Source organism: Labrus bergylta, chromosome 7 (genome assembly GCF_963930695.1).
Source record: "Labrus bergylta chromosome 7, fLabBer1.1, whole genome shotgun sequence".
Taxonomy (NCBI): Eukaryota; Metazoa; Chordata; class Actinopteri; order Labriformes; family Labridae; genus Labrus; species Labrus bergylta.
The window spans coordinates 285,948-293,670 of NC_089201.1; positions in this window are offsets into that span (position 1 = coordinate 285,948).

Consider the following 7,723-nt stretch of genomic DNA (forward strand, 5'->3'; position numbering starts at 1 on the left):
TCCATATATTCAAGGTTTCATTCCATATATTCAAAGTTCATTCAATATATTCAAGGTTTCATTCAATATATTCAAGGTTTCATTCCATATATTCAAAGTTCATTCAATATATTCAAGGTTTCATTCAATATATTCAAGGTTTCATTCCATATATTCAAAGTTTTGTTCAATATATTCAAAGTTTCATTCAATATATTAATTTCCTGAACGGCTTGCCATAACTATATATTGTTATGTATATATGCTAACGTATTTATGTAGATGATAGATAGAATCAGCAGCACCCTCTTGTGGTTGTGCTTAGTAATTACAGGCTACAGTAATAAGCTGGTCTATGATACTTACATGTGTGTAGTTTGATTTTAACTGATATGTCAGAGATTGCTCTGAACCACAGAATTCCTACATCAGCAATAGGATTGTATTTTGTAGATTGTCACTCTTCTGTCTGGTTTCAAAACGCAGTGTATCACCTGATGCTGTAGGAACATGCTAAAGGTTCAAAAACACAGAAGGAGAAAGAGCACGGAGTTTGAAGACACCCAAAAGTTAAATAAAAGGTTAATCATATTTAGTTTATTTCAGCTTTACTTTAAGTATGTCACAGAAAATTATTCATCTTAAAGCTCTTAAGTTCATTCTGTTATAAGGACTAAAGCCTCAATGCAGTGCCGTAGTTTTTTACTTTCACCTGCAGTTTTGCTGGCAGGACCTCAATTGATGACTTTTGTGATGTGTTGTATTCCAGTGTTAATAGATAGATTTCAGGAGAAAGGACGAGGATGAATTGTCAAAAGACCTTGGTTTTCATCCAGTGTTGCATTGCTTTATTGTGAAAAAAGGAAGAACACCTGTACATTGTTAAGTGTGATGTTTAGTGCATAATGTTATAAGTCCATTTTAAAAATCATGTTTTAAAGAGATCATATTTTCAACCCATGTGAGTATGTAAACCTCTATTTTTGTAAATGGTAAATTGACTTTAGTTTATATAGCTTTTATAGCTAATATGTTATAATTATATATTATTGAGCTTATATAGCTTATATAGCTTTTCTAGTCTTCCATCTACTCAAAGCGCTTTAACACTGTCTTTTACACTTTGTGTGGTTGATGACTTAGAGACATGAAATTATTTGAGATATTCACAGTTACGCGTGTCATGTATGTTTCTGATTGAACTTTTTTCGATGATGATGATAAAAACAAACTCACTCTGAAGCACAGTGCAGGCAGTTTAGGTGGAAGTATCCCTTTAACTGGGCCACAGCCAGGATTAATTTGGTTCTTTTTGATTATAGTAATGTAGCATTTTGCAGCTCTTACTTCCTCTGAGTTATTCAATATTTGTTTGAAAATAAAGGATGATAAGCCATTTTTGTTATTCAGGTCCTTCAAGCGGCCCAGGTTCAAGTCCGGCCTGTAGTTCCTTTCCTGCATGTCATTCCCCTCTCTCTCTCTCTCTCTCTCTCTCTGATTTCTGACTCTATCCACTTTCCTATCTCTGTAATAAAGGCAAGAAATCAAAAAAAAAAAATAATCTAAAAAACCATTATACCTTTAATATAAAGAAACCATCAGTGTCCATCCATCCATTATCTATACTGCTCTTCCTGTTCGGGGTCGTGGGGGGCTGGAACAGATCCCGGTTATAAAGCTGAGGGACGGGGTCCACCCTGGTCTGTTCACCAGTCAAGCACAGAGCTGACAGATAGAGACAGAAAACCAGACACTCTCACATTCACATCTAAGGACAATTTAGAGTCACCAGTTAACCTGTCAAGCAAATCTTTGGACTGTGGGAGGAAGCCGGAGTACCCGGAGAGAACCCACAAATGCCCGGGGAGCAGGGGTGCTTTTAGGGTCTGTTGGGGCCCTTGGCAAACATTCATTGAGGGCCCCTCCAACCAGCATCCATTATTATTTTCCAGCAATAAAGCATGTGACACGTAGCAGGGCATTAAGAGTGAATGCTGTCAGATGGGGCCCCATTAGGGAGGTTTCCTACTGTCACTGCAAAATTTGCAAGGGAGGAACTAGAGAAATAAAGAATAACATACTGTATTAACTGCTTATTTGAATGTTTAGTAAGCGTTTTTATATCGTGGTTATTCTGTGTAAATGTACATGCAATGTGAAGCTAAGAGCAAACTAAAAAGGGCTACCATTAGCCGCTAACACAACAAAGCAGTTTGAGACAAGGACAATTTGTCCGCGACTTGCGCTAAGCTCTTTGCTTAATTATGGTGCGTTCCAATTGGATAACTCCTTTGTGCATACGTGAGGGGAGAGGGGTGTAGGAGAGCGGAGGATTAAGTTTGTTGGAGGTGTCTCCAAACAGCGGTTTGTTTTGGTGTCATGCTGGTGCTTAAGGGCGACATCTACTGGATCAAAGAGTCAAGTTCTTCCTTTTCCTGTTTTTGTCCTTGAAGTCTCAGATGTCTAGCCCGATGGAGCAAACAGTTACAGTGACAATATCAGGTGGACATGCTTTGTGTGTCATTGTGTGGGCAGGACTTGGGCAGAGTGATACGTGGTGGGGTGAGAGGTGGAAGGTTTTTTTTTAATTGAACTGCTCATGTTTCTTACTGCCACAAAATCACACATTTTCCCAAAGTCCCTAACCATTACTTTCATATGTGAGTGATATTCAAGCAGGTGTTGAAAAATGAAGTAGAATGTCCACCTGAGGCTCACTGCAGAGGCACCAGAAGTCAGATACACACCCCTTTTTTAAAAAAGAAGCGTTTTTTACAGCATGTTTTACAGCCTCAAAGTTCAAAAAACAAAATTGCTCTGATTAGCTCATGTCTCGATCATCACACAATATACGGGGTGATTTTTTTGATAACTCATCTGTTTTGATTTCATGAAGGATAAGCATTAATCACAATGAGGCACATAGCTGACCTGATTGACAGGTGGGCGCGGTGTACAGTAGCTCCTGATCAAGAGGCTTAAAACCCGCCTCAGCTCCAGCTCTCAGCCTGTTGTTAGGTTGACTGAAAGTTAGGCTGCAACAGGATTTCCAGCATGGAGACCTTCATTGATGGGACTCCAAAGACCCCTGCTAGAACAGATGGATGACGTCACTTAGGCTTCATCCTGTTATATTCACAGTTTATGTTGGTATTCAATATATCCTCTAATGTGCATTCCTGAAGTTAATAATCTTAATAATGTTATGATGCATTTGGCCTAAATCTCACCAAACATGAATCCACTATGAACAGTTGTAATTGTTATAGCAAGAATTGCATTTATTAACTAAAAAACATAATTTTGAAGGGCTGGAACCTTGAGCATGTTGAACAGCCATCTAGCAGAGAAAGTGGGACAGAGGGAGAGGCCACAACAGCACAGTAATAAAAGCTACACCACTAGTATGCCTTTGTGACATTTACATTGATGACAAGGGGTAACAAGGGGTCTATGAGCATCAACAGGAGAGGCAGTTGACGCGTGTCACACCCTCTGTTGATTGCAAGCTGAAAATCTGGGGTGGGATTTTCACGAAAATCAGAGCTTAAAAGAGTCTGAATCCGAAACTGCAGCAGAACAAGCTCTGATCTGAAAACTAGGAAGGTCTTGTCAGCTAGGTGGGTGAATTGAAACTTACTTTGAGTAGATATTGATAGTGGGTCGTTGTCAGGCTTTGTTTGGGCTGAGCACTTAAGTTTCATTCTCTGAGCATCAACAGGAGAGGCAGTTGACGTGTGTCACACCCTCTGTTGATTGCAAACTGAAAATCTGGGGCGGGATTTTCATGAAAATCCAAGCTTAAAAGAGTCTGAATCCGAAACTGCAGCAGAACAAGCTCTGATCTGAAAACTAGGAAGCGTCTGACGCTTTAGTGTGGCCACAGAGCCCGGGCATCCACGACTACTGCTTTGCCTGTTTTCTCTGGTTATCTGCTATACGCAACATGTGCTACAAAGAAATCTCTGTCATTCATGGGAACAGGAAAAGACACATCTGTCATAGACAATGAAATCTTAACAACTTGTCTCTGCTTAAGAAAGCCTCTTCTACCCACCCTTCATTTACTTTTGGCCTCTGGAACTGTCAAGCTGCTGTGAATAAAACTGAATTCATCCAAGCACTTGCAAAAATGTCAGACATTCAGGCACTTGCCCTTACTAAAACCTGGATCTGCCCAGAAAACACAGTCACACCAGCTGCTCTTTCTGTTGACACAGTGTTCTCACACACCCCCCGCTCTGTTGGACGTGGAGATGATACAGGTATCCTCATTTCTAATTCCTGGAAATTCAATAAACTCTTCCCACTGAGCAACAACTCCTCATTTGAATATCACACAATCTTGGTTACTGCTCCTATTAAAATGTACATTGCTATCATTTACCGCCCACCAGGGTGTAATCTGAATGATTTTGTTGTGGAACTGGACATGCTACTCTCAGAAATCCCTGATGATGGAACACCACTGATTGTAATGGGAGACATGAATATACACACTGATAAAGCCCAGGCAACAGACTTCCTTGCTCTCCTATCCTCATTTGACCTCACGCAGGTCCCAACTCCTCCTACCCACAAAGCTGGCAACACTCTTGATTTAATCCTGACTCGGAACTGCTCGACAGCAAACCTGACTGTCACTCTCTGCATCTATCAGACCACTTCTTTATTCAATTCACAATCTCCTTGCCGGAACTCCCTCAGGCACAGCCACAGATGGTGTCATACCACCAAAACATGCGATCGCTCAAGCCAGCTCAGCTGTCTAACGAGGTAATGGCTGCCATGCCGGCCCAAAAGGTCTTTACCGCACTCTCTACAGACGAGGCTACAGACACACTCTGCTCCACACTAGCCTCATCTCTGAACAAGCTCTGCCCTCTGGTGTCCAAACCCGCTCGCAAAACCCACCCTAGCCCATGGCTCACGGAAGTCATAAGAGAGCAAAGAGCAGGGCTGAGGTCAACAGAGAGAAAATGGCAAAAATCCAAACAGTCCGCTGACCTCAATGACTATAAGCAAAGACTTGTCTCATTCTCCTCCAGCCTGAAAACGGCCAAGACAACATATTATCAGAACAAGATATGCAATGCCACAGATACAAGAAAAATGTTTTCTGCTTTTAACTCACTGCTTCAACCACCTCCTCCTCCACCCTCCGATCTGGTCACACCAGACATGTTTGCCTCATATTTTACTGAAAAGGTTGCAACCATCAGTAACCAGTTTTCTGAGCCTGACCAACTCAGCCCAAAGGCACCAACCAAAAGTGCCTCATTCGACTCATTCTCCTCTCTGACTGAGGATGAAGTCTCTAAGCTTGTGCTAGACTCTCGGCCCACCACCTGTCCTCTGGACACAATACCATCAAGCCTCCTGCAGACCATTTCCTCTCCGCTTAATGCTGCACTTAAGCGTATCATCAACTCCTTTTTGTCAACAGGTGTGTTCCCCACCGCATTCAAGCAAGCTCGGGTCACCCCTCTGCTCAAAAAACACACACTAAACCCAGCCCAGGCCGTCAACCAACGATCTTGAGGAGCCTAAGAGAGCTCAAGAGCTCTCAGGAAAGTAGGTGGTTAGTGACTGAGATTTACAGATAGATACATGCAGTAATATGATGTACTGTAACAGTAATCGCTATGAGCTGCCAGAGCTGCGGGTCAGTCCTCAGTTCTATTACTGCTAGACCTGTCTGCTACCTTTGACACAGTCAACCATCAAATCCTCCTATCCACACTCTCTGAACATGGCATCTCAGGATTTTCCCTCTGCTGGTTCGTGTCCTACCTCTCTGGGCGATCCTTTAGAGTGTTGTGGAAGGGAGAAGTGTCCAAAGCGCACAACTTACCCACAGGGGTACCTCAAGGGTCAGTGCTTGGTCCCCTTCTCTTCTCCATATACACAAACTCACTTGGTTCAATAATCCGCTCTCATGGCTTCTCAATCAGACTCAAAGCTGATCATTTGCTCTTACTGACATTGTATACTTTTTTCTAGATCCTTGCTTGTGTTGTACTTACTCTCTGATGTACGTCACTTTGGATAAAAGTGTCTGCTAAGTGAATTGTAGAAATTGTTGCCAAAGTATTTGATTAAGATCAGACAGTGTCTCCTCCTCTGCTCTCTGTTTGTAAGAGACATAAATGTAGCCTCGCTTTAGCCTCTTAATGAGACGCCAGAAGGACTTACAATAGTAACCTTTATTTGAATGGACCGCTGCTGCTCTCTCTCTTTTTCTTGCTGCTGCTTTGGGTTAAACATATGACAGAAGAGCTGTAGTTTAATAAAGCTTCAGTCGTTTTTGATACAATTAATCACTAAAACAGCAGAGCTAAACAGTTTTAAAACATAGGAATGAAAAGTATCAAAGTATTGAAATAAAAAACCTAACTACAAGATTAAAAACCAGATCAAAATGAAATGGTCTTCAATTCATTTTGAGAACATATTAATAGTATTGCTGTGTCAGACATTGACCCACTCCTGCTGCAAACCCTGTTTTCATGGCCAGCAGCCACTAGATGGTGCTGTAAGCTTCAGAATGGATTCATGACACTGAGCACTCTGCTGTCCCTGATGAGACAGAGTAATATCGACTTAAAGATGTTTCAAATCAATATTTTTCATTATTTGAGGTCCAGACGCACACAGCAAAGGAATATTGTCTTTATTAAAGTTCATTGTGTTGTTTTTAGTGTTGGGAGGAGAGAGATGCAGAGACACAGGTGACAGCAATATCAAGAGTTAGACTTTTATTCAGGCAGTGTAGATGTTGCTGTACTCTTGCAGTTGGCTTTATACAGTATTTATGTTGCACTTATCAGACTTTTCTGGACAAGTAGGCAAAGTGTTGGTAGGAAAGTGCATGAAATCATTTGAAAAGATCAGAATTCAGTCTTTCAGGACAGCACAGAAAACACTGTCAAACTATTGTTAATGAACATTTTAAAAAGTCTAAATGTGAAAACCCAGCCAGCAGTGAAATACAGTGAAAACTCAGCCAGTGCTTCAACAGGAGGGGGGGCTCCATACGGCAGTTAGAGACAATGTGTGTGCGTGTGTGTGTGTGTGTGTGTGTTTTTGTGTGTGAACAGCTGTGACTGCCACCTGCGAGGTGGAAGAGAGGCTGACCTGTGACACATGCTCCTCTTTAGTTCCACATGACTCTGTGTGTGTGTGTGTGTGTGTGTGTGTGTGTGTGTGTGTGTGTGTGTGTGTGTGTGTGTGTGTGTGTGTGTGTGTGCGTTTGTGTGTGTGTCTGTGTGTGTGTGTGTGCGTGTGTGTGTGTGTGTGTGTGTGTGTGTGTGTGTGTGTGTGTGTGTGGTGCAGACAGAGACAGACTACAGTATCTTTGGGACCACTTAGTAAAAAATGGCTGCACCACATGAAATGAAAACAGAGCAGAATCCGTACCAGCAGATTTTCTTCCTTCAAATAAATCAATAAAATAAGAGGAAGCTGCACGGTATCAAGTCCTCACATCTTTAGCAATTATTACACAAATTCTAGTTCTACAAGATATCTTAAATAAAGCAAGACGAAGAACATAAAACAAAGCACAGGGGAAGATTATTTGTTGTGCAGTTTCCTGAAAAGAACACAAAGCAACCTTAACCAATCAGTTACTGAGTTGCCTTCTCTCTCATATGTAGATTTATTTTCTGTGTCCATGGGAAGCCTTTCAGAAGAAGGAGTGTCCATGTGTCCGCTGTTGATTTGTAGACATTTTGTTCATCTT